The following is a 16,428-nucleotide window of genomic DNA, read 5'->3' as shown; positions in this document are numbered from 1 at the left end:
GTAACTACGTGAAGAAATGCCATAAGTGTCAGATTTACGCGGATAAGATTCATATTCCCCCAACACTTCTGAATGTGATTTCATCACCATGGCCTTTTTCCATGTGGGGAATTGACATGATTGGCATGATAGAGCCGAAAGCATCCAATGGACACAGATTTATTCTCGTAGCAATTGATTACTTCACCAAGTGGGTTGAAGCGGCGTCGTGTGCAAATGTGACCAGGCAGGTGGTCGTGAAGTTTATCAAGAATCAACTCATATGCCGATATGGTGTGCCAGATAAGATCATTACTGATAATGGATCTAACTTGAATAACAAGATGATGAAAGAGTTGTGTAGTGAATTCAAGATTGCACATCATAATTCTTCTCCATACAGACCCAAGATGAATGGGGCTGTTGAAACTGCTAACAAGAATATCAAGAAAATTATCCAGAAGATGGTTGTTACATACAAAGATTGGCATGAGATGTTACCATTCTCTTTGCATGGCTATCATACATCTGTCCGCACTTCAACAGGGGCAACCCCTTTCTCTCTTATTTATGGCATGGAGGTTGTACTCCCAGTAGAGGTGGAGATCCCATCAATGAGAGTCTTGATGGAGGCCAAGTTGACTGATGCTGAATGGGTTCAGAGTCGTTATGACCAGCTAAACTTGATTGAAGAGAAGAGATTGACTGCCATGTGCCACGGTCAGTTATATCAGCAGAGAATGAAGAAAGCTTTTGATAAGAAGGTGAAGCCTCGTGTGTTCCGAGAAGGTGACCTTGTGCTCAAGAAAGTCTTGTCTTTCGCGCCCGATTCCAAGGGCAAGTGGACTCCAAACTATGAGGGTTCGTATGTTGTTAAGAGAGCCTTTTCAGGCAGTGCTTTGATACTTACAACTATGGATGGGGAGGATTTCACTCGTCCTGTGAATTCAGATGGAGTTAAGAAATACTTCGCCTAAAAAATAAAAACTGAATAGCTCGCTAAGTTCAAAACCCGAAAGGGCGGCTTAGGCAAAAATGAGCGTCTCGGTGGATTGAAAACCCAAAAGGGCGATCCAGGCAAAAGTTAGAGACACAAAAAAATATATAATGATGATATATGTATCCCGCTAGATTGAGTACCTCATCCTGGGGCAATCTAGGCAAAAATTAGGGATTTGGCAAGTAACTGCATCCTGACAAGATTTTGTTCTACAACTGTCGTCCGTCAGAAATCCTTGCTCATTATCAGCCAAAGCTTCAAATACATCGGATTCAGAACTGGTGGAGAAATGGTCATTATGTTCAATGTAGCCCTCTTCCAATATATATCACCAATTTCAAATTTGTAAAGATCTATGGAGTCTTGCCATTCGCAGACTACCATTCTATCAAATAAATTTGAGCCTTTTATCCAATTATTGGCACTCTTATCTGTTTCTATTCAACAAATGTTTTGCATGTTTTGAGTAAGAAAATATCATTGTTTCAAACAATCAAATTTGTTATAATTTGTTTTTAAACAAAGTGAACATTCACAATGACGAAAGGATACTTAGGAGATCCTCAGTGCTCTCCCAAGGGTGGTACGATCCCCAACAGGGTAAGATTTTTGTCCATATTCCTGACACGACTGTATCTCCTCCCTCCGGAACCCCTTGTGGTTTATCCTACCAAGTGGATTGCCTGTTGAGAGTCACCTTTCTTCCCTTCAGCAGAGTAGCAATCTTTCTTCCTCAGCAGCTTGGATCTCTTTGGGCAAGAGCGGTATTTGGTGGTTGATCCCGATAAATCCTTTATCTCCTCGGATAGATTCCCCAGTAGAGTTGTTGGTGTGGTGGACCTTGTCTGTGATAACTCTCGTCCCCAGCTAGAATGATTGATAATTCATCCCTTGCAGAGTTCTTTGCTTCCTGGTATCTCTGATCCCCAGCAGATTGGATACTCCCCGGTGAACTTGGCTTTCTCTCTTGAGATGTAGTACCGGGTGGTTGATTCCTGGACCTGGTTGTGTTAGATATGTCTGTCTGTCAGCATACATCATACATAAACCATGCATATTCATGCATAATTATAACATTCATATATTCATGTTGCGTTCTTTTCCATATATCGTTGTTTGCTGTCTCCTGCTATTTGGTGATATACTTCCCCAAGCAGACGTGTGTGTCTGATCTCTCCATATAGAGTCAGCCCCATAGGCAGAAAGCGTCTATCCTTTCTTCCATATTCCCCACCGGGTTATATCCTCGTGGATGTCGATTGTTTCTGTTCCTTCCCAACACATATACTGGGATGGTTTTCCCCATTGAGTTATATCCTCACCGGGACAAGTCTTGATTTGGTGTGCCTATCTAGTTTGATCCTAGATCGGTCTCTTGAGACTCTTTTCCTGTTTCCCCGTGGTAAATGAATAATTGCTCAATAATTAGTAATTATTATCCCCGGCGGAGTCTGTGTTTCTCTACCCTCATACCGGTAGTTGTAAACCCTATTTCTTCCCTTTTTGCAGAGTAACTATTTTTTGCTCATCTTTGCTTGGTGACAGTTATCTTCATCCAATATTCGGTGATGATATCCCCTCATCTGCTTGGATAATTTCCCTGATTACGCAATTTATCCCCAGCGGGTCATCTCTCGTCTACCTTGTTGTTGTTGGTAACGATTGTTTCTCCCCTGAATTGGTCATCATTATATACCTAGTTTCGGTATCCCGATGCCTTTTCTTTTCGGTCGATTAATCCTTTATTAACCCAGTAACCGGTTGTGGATAATCGTCCATGCGAGTATATTATCTACGTTCTGAAGGTAATAGATAGTATATCTCATGCACTCTCGGGTCTGAAGCCTTTTGTTCTTCCCCAATTGAGTAAGATTCGTATCCCCTTTGTAGAGTCGAATATCCATCCTGTAATCGAGTTTGCTTTTAGCCCTCTTTTGGATAATCGAGTTTGCTTTTAGCCCTATTATATGCCCAGTAACCGGTATCTCTGGTGTTCCTCCCTCTCTGCTCCCTATTATGACTTTTTGTCCCCTATGGAGTCAGAATCCCTGAGTTGAAGTATACCTTTTAGGTTTTCCTCAGACGTTTTGAAGTTTTGATATCTCTCACCCTTATACCGGTCTTGGATATTCATCTCTTCCTGAGCATGTTGTATCTCTCACCCTCATACCTGGCGTTCAGATCACATGTCTCCTTGAGCTTATTACCCAGTAACCGGTAATACCTCGTCCCGCCGCTTCCCCAGGAGTGTCCTTGTGGACAACCCCAGCGAAGCCCCTTAGTGGATTGTTTTCATCCGGATTTTATCCGAAGTATCTGTTGTGGATAGTTTTTTGCTGTATTGGCATATTCCCCAATACATGCATCTTCGAGTCAGCTCGAGTCTTTCCATTGGATCTTTTCCCTTTGGAATTCTGTTCCCCACGCTTTGAGTCGTGACTTGCTCGTGCATTTTTATCCCTTTTCTATCCCCAAGAGAGTCCCCAGGGTCGTGGTCCCATGGAGTGAATTACTCATATGGATTATCAGTGGCTTCTGATTTCTTTGCTTTTGTGGACACATATCTCCACAGAGTGCTACCATTTTTCATACCTACATTCGCATCATGAGGTCTCTTAGGGACCAAAATTCGTCTTTGTTATTATTTAAGCCCATTCTACCCCGTCGAGACGAAGATTTTAACCTTCACTTCTCCGGCTAGAATGACCTTAAATAGGGGCATCTGTAAGACCCCAATTTTGACCCTAAGATCCCTCATGGCATCATAACATTGCATTTGCATTGCCTCAAGGATCTTTAGCATCTTGGTTCCCTTTGCCTTTGGGTGGGACTCCTTGTGATTGGTTTGAGATCACCAAGCATGCTTGAATTATACATCATTGTTTCTCTTACTTTTGTTTACTAACCAAAAGCACAAAAATGTGTCACTAACATCTTTTGTTTGAAGCTTGAGTATCATCCAAGACACTTTGTGGGTTCTATTTAGATGATCAGTCAACACAAGGGAATGGCTTGAGATAATTCCAACAGGTTCAAATGGGGTCTATTCGTCAGTCAAAACGTTAATCTTGAAGGAGCAAAAGTTTGTTCATGAGTTGTCATGCTCGCTAGGCGAGCAGAATGGGTCGCCTAGCGAGTCCCAAGAAAAGCCACCAGAATCACCTACGCTCAGAGGAATTTCTTGAACTATCATGCTCACTAGGCAAAGCTCACGTGTTTAAAAAAAAAAGGAAAACGAAAAACGAAGAAAAAAAAAAGAACGAAAAAAAGAGAACGAGAAATAAAATAAATAAATAAATAAATAAATAAATAAAATATAACAGAAAATTTTTGGACTTGGGCCTCTCTCATTTGAGCCCATAGGTCCACAAAAATCAGGTTATAAATTCATAGTTTCAGTAAAACAAAAGGATATTCTATTCCTATTACCCTGGCAGGGAAAAAGATAGTGAGAGAAGAGCTAACAGAGTTCAGAGCAACCTCCAGAGACTGAAGGGAACTCATCTGCAAAGAGACAATTTCATCTCATATAAACCCTCAGATTGCTTTGCAAACACAATCGGGCAATTCAATTTCATTCGATCTCTCCAATCAGGTTTGCCCTTATTCCCATTACTTTATGCTTTTAATTTGAATGCTCTGAATGTATGAGGTATTATGGGTGAATTTGATACCCTTTTGATGCATGTGTTTGACAAGAGGTTTAGGCCTCCTACCCTTGGTTGCTTTTTGTGAGCTTTTTGTGAATTTTAATGGCATGATTCATGTGGTTACATTTTGATTTGGGGGCAACTCTTGATTACCCCATCCTGTTTGCTCTAACCTGTTTTGTGTTTGTTATGGCATTGTTTTCTCATATTACTCTAACCTGTTTGTTGAGTTTTTGTGAGGGCTCACATACTCTTGCATGGATAGCTTGCTTGGTGTTCCACTTTATTTGTGGGGTACCACCTGGAGGTCTATTCCGATTACCTGTACTGACTCACTTTCTTTGATGGTGTTTAGCTTGGGAATCTCTGGTTTTCTTACCTCGTAAATTGCTGTTGCTTAGGATCTTTATCCGTGTGGTACTTTATTTTTGCCGCATTTTACCGCTTTCTTAGGTTTCGCATAGCCTTTCGTGGCATGTCAATTAAGGTTGTGCGGTTCCTTCATCTAGGACTGCCTTTTTGCATAAGCATCCCTAAACACCCCAAACTCATTGATTTTTCTTCTCCTAAGAACAAGTTATCTCCTTCTACTACAGGCGAGTAAGTCTCCAAAGGTCGAGCATCCGGTAGATTGTGTAGTAACTTCGTTCACCCCAAAACACAACCCTTACCCCGTAGTTGGTCGAACTACGTTTTGCGCTGATTCTCATTCCAGATGAGATACGTAGGCATAAGATGCGATGTCTTAGCGAGCACACTTCCCCTTTAACCCATAGGTAGTCGAGCTACGAAGACTCTGATTCTCAGATTCAGATGAGATACGTATGCAGTGGATGCGACATCCGTGCGAGTCATTTTCTTTTGACCCTTCTTTTAGTAAGTAGTACATTAGATGAACATACACGCTTTTCTCGTCCCTTCAATCATGTTTGCACAAATAAATTTTCAAAAAAAAAAACAACAACCTTTGCAACAAATGTGAAAAGGGTTCCCTAGGAGTACCTAGGATGTTTTGGGTGCCTAACACCTTCCCATTGCATAACCAACCCCCTTACCCAGATCTCTGACATTTTTACAAGTTTTTGATTCGATAAAACTTTTAGGTTTTTGTTCGCTTTCTAACCATTCCTTTGGATAAATAGAAGTGCGGTGGCGACTCGACTTGTATGATTTACCTTGGATTTAGACAATATCTCTAATGGTAACGAATACCCCGCTACAATATGCAATCTTGAAGTCTTTACAAAGAGCTTCCACCATATTGTTATTCAAGTTCGATCCATTCTCAGCAATGATCTTACTTGGCATACCATAACGACATATGATCTAATTCTTGATAAACCTTACAATAACTTGCTTGGTTACATTTGCATACGATGCCACTTCAACCCATTTTGTGAAGTAGTCAATTACCACCAAAATGAAACAATGTACATTTGAAGCTTCGGGTTCAATCATCCCAATCATATCAATTCCCCACATGGAGAAAGGCCATGGGGAAGAGATAACATTCAAAAGTGTCGGAGGAACATGAATCTTATCAGCATAAATTTGACACTTGTGAAACTTCTTCATAAATTTGCAACAGTCAGATTCCATTGTCAGCCAATAGTAACATGCTCGCAACATCTTCTTTGCCATGGCATGTCCATTGGAATGAGTACAAAAGGAGACCTCATGCACTTTAGTCATCAACAAGCCTGCTTCGTGTCTATCAACGTATCTGAGAAGAACCATGTCGAAGTTTCTCTTGTATAGTATATCACCATTCAAGTAGAAATTACCGGATAATCTTCTCAAAGTCTTCTTATCTTTCAAAGACGCCTCAGGTGGGTAAATCTGACTTTGGAGGAAACATTTGATATCGTAATACCACGACTTCTCGTCTTTGATCTCTTCAACAGCAAACACATGAGATGGCCTATCAAGACGCATCACAGGCAAATTGGGAACTTCATTTTAATACTTCACTATAATCATTGACGCCAACGTTGCTAGAGAATCTGCCATCCGGTTTTCATCTCGAGGGATATGATGAAACTCAACCTTTGTAAAGAAAGTTGAAATCCTCCTCGCATAATCTCTATACGGTATTAAACCGGGTTGATTTGTCTCCCATTCACCTTTGATCTGATTCACAACCAAAGCTGAATCTCCAAAGACATCTAAATACTTGATTCTGAGATTCATGGCCTCTTCAAGTCCCATAATGCAAGCTTCATATTATGCCATGTTGTTTGTACACTTGAAAGTCAATCTAGCTGTAAAGGGTATATGCGTGCCTTGATGAGTAATGGTCACTACCCCAATGCCATTTCCATATTGATTAACAGCTCCATCAAATACCATGCCCCAACGGGAACCAGGTTCTGGCCCTTCTTCAAGTAATGGTTCATCACAATCTTTCATTTTCAAGTACAAAATCTCTTCATCAGGAAAGTCATATTGCACTGACTGATAATCTTCAATTGGTTGGTGAGCCAAATGGTCAGCCAAGATACTATCTTTGATCGCTTTCTGAGATTGGTACTCGATATCATACTCTGATAACTACATCTGCCAACGGGAAATCCTCCCAGTTAAAGCAGGCTTCTCAAATATATACTTGATTGGATCCATTTTGGATATCAACCAAGTGGTATGGTTCAACATATACTGACGTAGACGCTTAGCAGCCCAAGCCAATGCGTAATAAGTTTTCTCAAGCATAGAATACCGAGTCTCACAGTCGGTGAACTTCTTACTGAGGTAGTAGATCATAAATTCTTTCTTTCCAGTCTCATTTTGCTGACCAAGAACACAACCCATACTATCTTCGAGCACAGTCAGATACATGATCAAAGATTTTCCTTTAACAGGTGGAGACAAAATTGGAGGTTCAAGCAAATATTCTTTGAAACTGTCAAAAGCTTTCTGGCAGTCTTCGATCCAATCACAAGACTGATCTTTCTGAAGAAGCTTGAATATAGGCGCACATGTGGCAGTCATGTGGGAAATGAATCTGGAAATATAATTCAAGCAGCCGAGAAAACCTCTGACTTGCTTCTTTGTTTTGAGCGCATGCATCTCTTGTATTGCTTTGACCTTGGCAGGATCAACTTCAATACCTTTCTCGCTGACAATAAAGCCCAACACCTTACCAGAACGAACACCAAAAGTACACTTATTGGGATTCAAGCGGAGTTTATATTTCCTCAAACGATGGAATAGCTTCAACAAATGCTCAACATGTTCCTCTTCATCAATCAATTTGGCAATCATGTCATCGACATATACTTCAATCTCTTTATGCATCATATCATGAAAAAGAGTAGTCATTGCTCTCTAGTAAGTTGCACCAGCATTCTTTAGACCGAAAGGCATCACTCTATAACAGAGTGTTCCCCAAGGTGTAATGAATATGGTTTTCTCCATATCTTCGGGTGCCATTTTGATCTGATTATATCCGAAAAATCCATCCATAAACGAAACGACTTTGAATTTAGCAGTATTGTCTACCAACATATCAATGTGTGGTAGAGGGAAATCATCTTTCGGACTGGCTTTATTCAAATCTCTATAATCGACACACATGCGGACTTTTCCATCTTTCTTCAGCACAGGCACAATATTGGCCACCCATTACGGATACTCAACAGTTACAACGAAACTGACATCAATCTGCTTCTGCACTTCCTCTTTGATCTTTACAGCCATATCAGGATGCGTTCTTCTCAACTTCTGCTTGATTGACGGGTATTCTGGATTCAACGGCAATCTATGCTCCACAATTTCAGAATCCAAACCAGGCATGTCTTGATAGGTCCAAGAAAACACATCTGAATACTCTCGAAGGAGATCAATCAACCCCTTCTTGACATCTGAACACAGGCGAGACCTAATCTTGACTTCCTTCACATCATCCTCGGAACCCACGTTGACTAACTCAATCTGCTCTTCGAACGGCTGAATGGTCTTTCCATCTTGCTCAAGAAGACGAGATAATTCATCACTCACTTCTACATCACTTTCCTCCTCGGCCTCAAACATAGGGAATTCAAAATCTGGAGAAGGAGAAGGATCATTGTATTCAATGGGGTTAGAAACCAACCTGCATAATGATTTGATATTTTGATTTTAGAGAAGTGGATTTGTGACCAAATATTATGCAGATGGACAATTATATTATTTATTTATGTTTTTTGTGATTACCATTTTCCGAATAAAGCAAAAAGTAAAAACAAGGCATCATAGATGTGGATGAATAGAATTAGTTTTATTAATGATCAATTTGAAAATGCCCAATAATGTTCACTTCTCCCTTAGGAGTAGGAGAAGGATTTTAAAACATATAAAAGCAATTACTTAGATTGATGCAAAATAACAGGAATATCAACAGCAGTCCAATTGTTGCAAGCTTTTCCATGCGTCACAAAATTGGTGCAGTCTTCCTCTTCGTCTTCCTCTAGCACAGCAGCTAAGTGTTGTTCATTGTCATGATGAACCCTCCGCTACAGAAGCTAAGTTGCATATCTTCAGTCCTTGCAGTTGATGAACCTTTCTGGAACCCCAAATTGGTTCTGCCTTTGTTGTCGGAGACCTCTACCATGCGCCCCCTCTGATCAACATTTCCTTCTTCCACAATCTTCTAAGCATCTTTCAATGAGGACATAGGTGCCCCAACTCTCTTTTCAGCAGCAATAGATAAGGCCTGGAACGGAGTTCTAACCTCATCCTTAGCTTCCACGTAAGATAAAGATGACAAATGGCTAACCAACAACGCATTCTCTCCACCAACAATCACTAGCTTTCCATTCTTCACAAATTTGAGTTTCTGGTACAATATGGAGGTAACAGCTCCTACCTCATGAATCCATGGCCTTCCCAACAAGCAACTGTAGGCCGGGTGGATGTCCATTACTTGAAAAGTAATCTTAAAATCACTCTAACCTATCTTAACTGGAAGGTCCACTTCACCGATATCTGTCTTGCACGAACCATCAAAAGCTTTGACGATTACACCATTGTACCTCATAGGCGCATTCAGTGATGACCCGGTGTCAATAAGCACATTTGACAAAGCATCCTCTTTGCAATTCATAGAAATGTGCAAAGCCAGATTATGATTTCTACCCTCCTCAGGGAGTTCTTCATCATAGAAACTGAGATTATTGCAAGAAGTGATGTTAGCCACGATATGATCGAATTGGTCTACTGTAACATCATGTTCTACAAAAGCTTGTTCCAGAACTCTCTGTAGTGCTTCTCTGTGCGCTTCATAATTCATGAGCAGAGACAACACTGAGATTTTTGAGGGGGTTTGGAGCAGTTGCTCCACCATATTAAACTCACTTCTTTTAATCAACCGAAGTACCTCATCATCATCGTTGGCCTTCGCATTGCTGGATTCACCAGACTTACCCTTTGAAGCACCAACTGGATCTACAACAGGCACTTCTACCTTCTTACTCACAACTGATTCCGCCTTATCTTTTGGGAACACCGGCCCAAACACTCGACCAATGCGGGTCACCTTGGTAACATCAGCAATGCTCACCACAGAGCTAGTTGTAGGCAACAAAACCTCTTGACCACCCTCTATCATTGTAGCATTATACTGATACGGTATAACTTTATCAGATGAATACGGGACTGGGCCCGCTAATTGTATTACCAACGATGATACTGATCTATTGCTGACACTCTTACTGTTGCTGCTGACATACTGGATTACCAATCTCTCTGGCTGCTTGAAAACGGGCACTATAACATTCACATCGTCATCTACATGACGGGATTGAACAATTTGAATCATGCCTTCATCCATCAGTCGCTGGATGTACCTTTTCACAACTTCACAACCCCTCGGGTTAACACTACAAACAACACAACCATCATGGTCATTCTCACAATCACTTACTAAACAAACATCCTTATGCATCTGCACTAAGGACCTCCAGATAAAACGCACATAAAAAACTTTGAATTCTCCAGGACAACCATCCACCATATTCATGGAAGAGTTCCCATGGGTGGGTAACGAATTTGCTTTCACATTCGGCGCACGGTCTTCGAAGGACACCATCCCACTCTTTATCAGCTCCTGAACCTCATACTTGAGTGGGTAACAGTTCTCTATATCATGTTCGGGTGCTCCTTGATGAAAAGCACAATGGAGTTCAGGTTTATACCACCAAGGAAGTGGCTTTGGAATCTGTGGCGGGTTTATTGGTTGAATCAGGTCCTTGAGAACCAAGGATGGATATAATTCTGCATAAGACATAGGAATCAGGTCGAAAGAGACCTTCTTCCTCTCAAAATTTTGCTGATGATGATTGTTGTTGGTATTGTTGTTGTTGTAGGTGTTCGTTCGTTGTTGCGGTTGTTGTTGTTGATGTTGTTGTTTGTTGAATTGGTGTTGATTGTTGACTAGAAAATACTGGTATAACAGAAGATACTTGATGTTGATGTTGTTGACAGGATGTTGGATTCCTTCTGATCTGAGGTCTCATCTGCCTCCGATTGCTTATTGCATTCGCTTCATTGTCCTTCTTCTTGCTAAAACTACTGCCATACCTCTTGCTCGTTGACACTTCATCCTTTGACAAACATCCCTCTCGGACTCCTTCCTCAAGCCTCATCCCCATGTTTACCATTTTGGTAAAGTCACTGGGGGCACTGGCAATCATTCGTTCATAATAAAATGAACTCAGGGTCTTTAGAAAGATCTTTGTCATCTCTTTTTCCTCTAAAGGAGGAGTGATCTGGGCAGCCAATTCCCTCAATCTCTGCGCATACTCTTTAAATGTCTCCTTATCCTTCTGAGACATAGACCTTAGTTGGTATCTATCAGGCGCCATGTCCATATTGTACTTATACTGCTTAACAAAAGCCTCTCCTAGGTCATTGAAAGTACGAATGCTTGCACTATCCAACCCCATATACCAACGGAGCGCAGCACCGGTCAGAATGTCCTGGAAATAATGAATCAACAGTTGATCATTATCGATCTGAGTAGACATCTTATGAGCATACATCACTAGATGACTGAGCGGACAAGTATTTCCCTTATATTTTTCAAAGTCAGGCACTTTGAACTTTACCAGGATTTTGACGTTGGGCACTAAACACAACTCATCGGCATTCTTTCCAAACAAATCCTCACCCTTTAGCGACTTCAATTCCTTGCGCAACTCAAGAAACTGATCTTTCATTTCATCCATTTTCTCATAGACATCCGGACCCTCAGACGGCTCAGAGTGATAGATGGTGTCCTTTACACAAGGCAAGGTATGCACAATGGGAAGTGGCACGGACATGACCGGGCTAGATACCAGCATGGAAGCAAAAGTAGGTGCAAAGCCTTCATGCACAAAGTTGGACGGCATTCCCCACGGGAATCCGGCAGGCATAGTGGGTGCAAAATGAGCGGCAACAACAGGCATGGTAAAGGTAGCCACCTCTGAAATAATTGTCCTTACAGGAGGAGTTGCAGGCGTTGGAGAATATTGATTCTGAGCAGCAAGAAGTGGCTCCATCATGACAGTCAGGCGGGTGATCTCATCCTTTAACTCTCTGTTCTCTTGCTCTAGATGCTCCATAATTTTGAGATGATTGACGCAGGTGTTGTACCGGTGAGTCAGCTTGGTTAAAGCACATAAGAAACACCTATGAGACATTTGGCGAAAGAGAAAACCTGCTTATGCAAATGATGCATGAAATGCAATGCTTGATTATTTATTTTTGTTTTAAGGAACTTACTATATCAACAATTGCAATAATTTTTATATGACCAAAAAATCTCTTTTCAATTATAAAATTGGAAGGATTACACTGAGTACAATTTCAGAAACCAAATGAAAAAATACAAGATAAAAAGAGACTAGTCATCCTAAGGGTCCATAACAACGTCAAAAGATCTGGCTGAAGGCGCGTACTTCCTTCGAATGCGACGAATCTCAGTCTCAAAAGAAGCCTTCATCTGAGTCTTCTCGAGGACAAGCTGGTCAACAATCTTCTTCCAAGCAACGGAAGGCTGAGGCATGCTAGAAGATGAAACCTCTGGCTCTCTCTGTCTCTTTGTTACTCGGTCTTCAAGTAACTCAATAAGTACATCTTTGTCCTTAGACTCCAACTGCAACTCTTCATGCTTCTTGCTCAAAGCACGGAAACACTTTTCCCACATATCCTTCTCTTGCTTCATCTTTACGAGTGCATCTTCCAACTTCTTTACATCTTGGTTAGGGAGAGTTAATGGCTCAACCACAACCATAGACATAGGTCTTTCACAAGGATAAGGCATCTTCAACTCTAAAGCTCTCTTCTTCACCCAAAGAGTGTAAGCTTCCAAAGCTACACAATTGCGCGGGCCAAGCTCAGATCTTCCTTTCCTATGCATATTATGCCAAACATGCATAATCTTCTGCTTCAAATGTTGGGGATCTTTACCCTCTTGATAGAAAATACCTTCTAATAAAGTGTTATTAGGTTTGTCTCTCAAGGGGAACCCAAGTTGACGATGAGCCAAAGCAGGGTTGTAGTTAACTCCTCCTTGTGTACCAATGAAAGGCACATTAGAGAATTCTCCACAACTATCAATAATCTCCAAACTGCTCAAAGACGGATCATACCAAACTATATCGTCATCAGTGAGAGACATAAGTCTCTGAGACCACCGTAGACATTGTTTGTTCTCCACAAAAGCAGGTGTCTGAGGCAAGTGCGAAATAAACCACTTGTACAGAAGAGGAATGCAACAGATAATAGCCCCACCACCCTTATAATTCCTTAGATGTAAAGAGAAATACATATCACCCAACAAAGTAGGCACAAGATTCCCAATCAAGAAAAGTCTAATGGCGTTAACATCAACAAAACCATCAATGTTAGGGAACAAAGCTAATCCATAAATGAACAACACAAAGATAGCTTCAAAAGCGTCCACACTACCAGCTTGAGCAAAGGCAGTAGCTTCCTTGATGAGGAAATCAGATGGCAACCCAAACAATCCTCCTTTCTTCACCCAATGAGCCTCTATCTCAGACTTTTTCAAGTGAAGAACTTCAGCAATAAGATGAGATCTGGGAATCTCTTCCAATCCACTAAAAGGCACTCTACTAGAAACAGGTAACCCCAAAAGATGAGAATACTCCTCCAATGTAGGCACAAGCTGAAAATCTGGAAAAGTGAAACAACGGTAAAGAGGATCATAGAAATGCACCAATACACTCAAAAGTCCTTCAACCACATCAGCAAATAAGATAGACAAAAGCTTCCCATGATGTTGTTTGAAGTCCAAGGGATCTAATACAAAAGATGCTAGCTTCCTTAACTCTTTCAAGTCGGGAAATCTGAAACTGTACTTCTTAGTGTTCCTTCGTCCACAATCCATGGTCTGGAAATATTTGCAAATGATACCTTAGCTCCTTGAAATTTTCGTGTGATGAATGTTATGATGCGCATGAATGCATGAATGCAACAATCACAAATAAGGGATCACAAACAAGGAAAAAAAAGGTCAAGGGATGAATTAAGTCATTGTCAAGATCAATCATCCATTTTGGTGGATTATGGTTTACACCTTATCAACACCCAAGTTCCATTGATATTGACAAGACTTGATTGTATCAACCAAGAATCAAGGGTTTGTTGTAAGTCACGAGCATCGAGTCTGGGTAAGAACCATCCCAAAGGAGTGAACTAAGGATAAAAATCTGTAGATCATGTTCTAAAAAGTTCCTAGAATCTTAATTCCATCTATCGGATATTACAGGTTAAGATGACGGGCCCATCGACCCATAATATTCTCAAGAGAAACTCGTCTGAGTGTAGTATCGCATAACAACTATTATCAAGTCTATACTTGAACAGTCTCCGCACTACGTCCTAAATAGGCCAAGAGGGGTTAAATGTTCTACGGTCCTCAACTTCTCAAACCCAAATTAGAGATATTAATGCCTAACCACAAATACTTGTGTGACATTTCCAAATCCAAAAGAGTCTCCACTGAGCAGATGGATCTCAAGCCAACTTGTTAAGGACTACTCCCCACAAGTCGAACATGACCATACCATCCTCTTATCTTAATTTCACTCAAGTTCGAGTTAGAACTTATCTCACGACTCAGAGATCACCAAGCACAACAACCAGATTATATCACACATACATATATACAAACATCACATATATACAAATATATACACACAAAAAGTAGGCTAAACCCACTGGATACTACTCCCCAGCAGAGTCGCCACTTAATTTCTATAGCGGTAATTTCATGATCATCAAGCTATGGATAAGCTAGGCATCAAATAACAAGAGTCGCCATCGCGCTTTTATTGTTACCAAGGGAAAAGGGAAAAAGCACGAACAAAACCCAAAAGTAAGAAGCTTTCAAATTAAAACTAATAAAATGTCAGAGATTACAGGTAAGGGGGTTGGTTACACAGAGGGAAAGTGTTAGCACCCAAAGTGTCCTAGGTACTCCTAGGGAGCCCTTTTTGTGTGCATATGTATTTGGTACAAAAATGATGTTTACAAACAAATAGAATGGGGGGATGAGAAGAGAATTTATTAATTATATTTTTGTGTTTGGCAAGACCTTCAGTCTTGTGCCTACGTACCAACATAAAAATGAGGGATCAAAACCTCGTAGTTCGTGATACAAATTTTAAAGTGGGTGCATTGCTTTTAACAAAAATTAAGTTTGAAAGGCACAAAGGCCCAAAAATGATTTGAATGAGTTAGTTCTCTTTTGGCTTTTTTGAAAGTTTAGGTCAAGTATAGTTAAGTCTATTTACAAGTTTGATTAAGAAAAGGAAGTTTGAAAATTCAATGGCATAAGGCCAAAGTTTCTATCTTTTACAAAGTGGTCAAAGTTTAGAACAAAATAAGTTCAATCAAAGAAGATTTTGAAGAAAAAAAAAGGAGGGAGATATTTTGAAATTAAATAAATAGGGAGAAGATGAAGGGACTAATCCTATGCACAAAATTAAAAGTTAATAGTTGAAAAGATCACACCAAATGGGTAGCAATCCAATAGACGAGAATGTCAATAGAAACCCAGAATTCCATTGGACTTTTAGAATCAAGCAACACACAAATGCACAATTATATTATCTTGAAGAGTAAAGGCCTCAAATAAAGATATCCACATCCAAGATTTATCCATTCCATGATCTTCCTCAAAAATTAGCCCATGTAGCAGATGAATTCCACAAGTCACGGGTTCAAAATGACAGTTACACAATGATCATGATGCAGATGAACTCAGTGGGATCTTGAATGATGTGTCAGATGAAGTTTCAAATTGCAAGCACTTGGTTTCTCAATAAGTTGGCATTGACCAAGTCCTTTAGCATAGGAATGTTGCCTAAGTTCTAAGTCCATTTGTCCAAGATCAAGACCAACAGTCCACACAAAAGTTTTTTAGGGTTTTTGTTGTTATTATGTACATTAATGGTCAAAGACCACACAACAAAGCAAAGTATACACAAACAAGATATATCAAACAATATGGTCCAAGTGGACAAAGTGAAAATTGCATTAACATAAACAATTAGAATGATATGAACAATAGAAAATGTATAAAAGCTAGAATTAAATGACGTTAAAGTAAATGACTTGAAATTAAAAGTTAGTTGTTAATAGGTTAGAAGTTAGTATTGTTTTGCTTTTGCTTTTCATTGTTTAGACATTCTTTGAAGAACACTCAATCCACTTATCACAAGCATGGATCCTTGAGCCAAGACATCTTCCAAAGGAAGGAAAAAAGGTCAAGTTTCCATACAATACCATGAAAGAGGGGAGACTTACAATCTC

This window comes from Lathyrus oleraceus, chromosome 1 (genome assembly GCF_024323335.1).
Source record: "Lathyrus oleraceus cultivar Zhongwan6 chromosome 1, CAAS_Psat_ZW6_1.0, whole genome shotgun sequence".
Lineage (NCBI taxonomy): Eukaryota > Viridiplantae > Streptophyta > Magnoliopsida > Fabales > Fabaceae > Lathyrus > Lathyrus oleraceus.
This window is presented reverse-complemented; position numbering follows the sequence as displayed.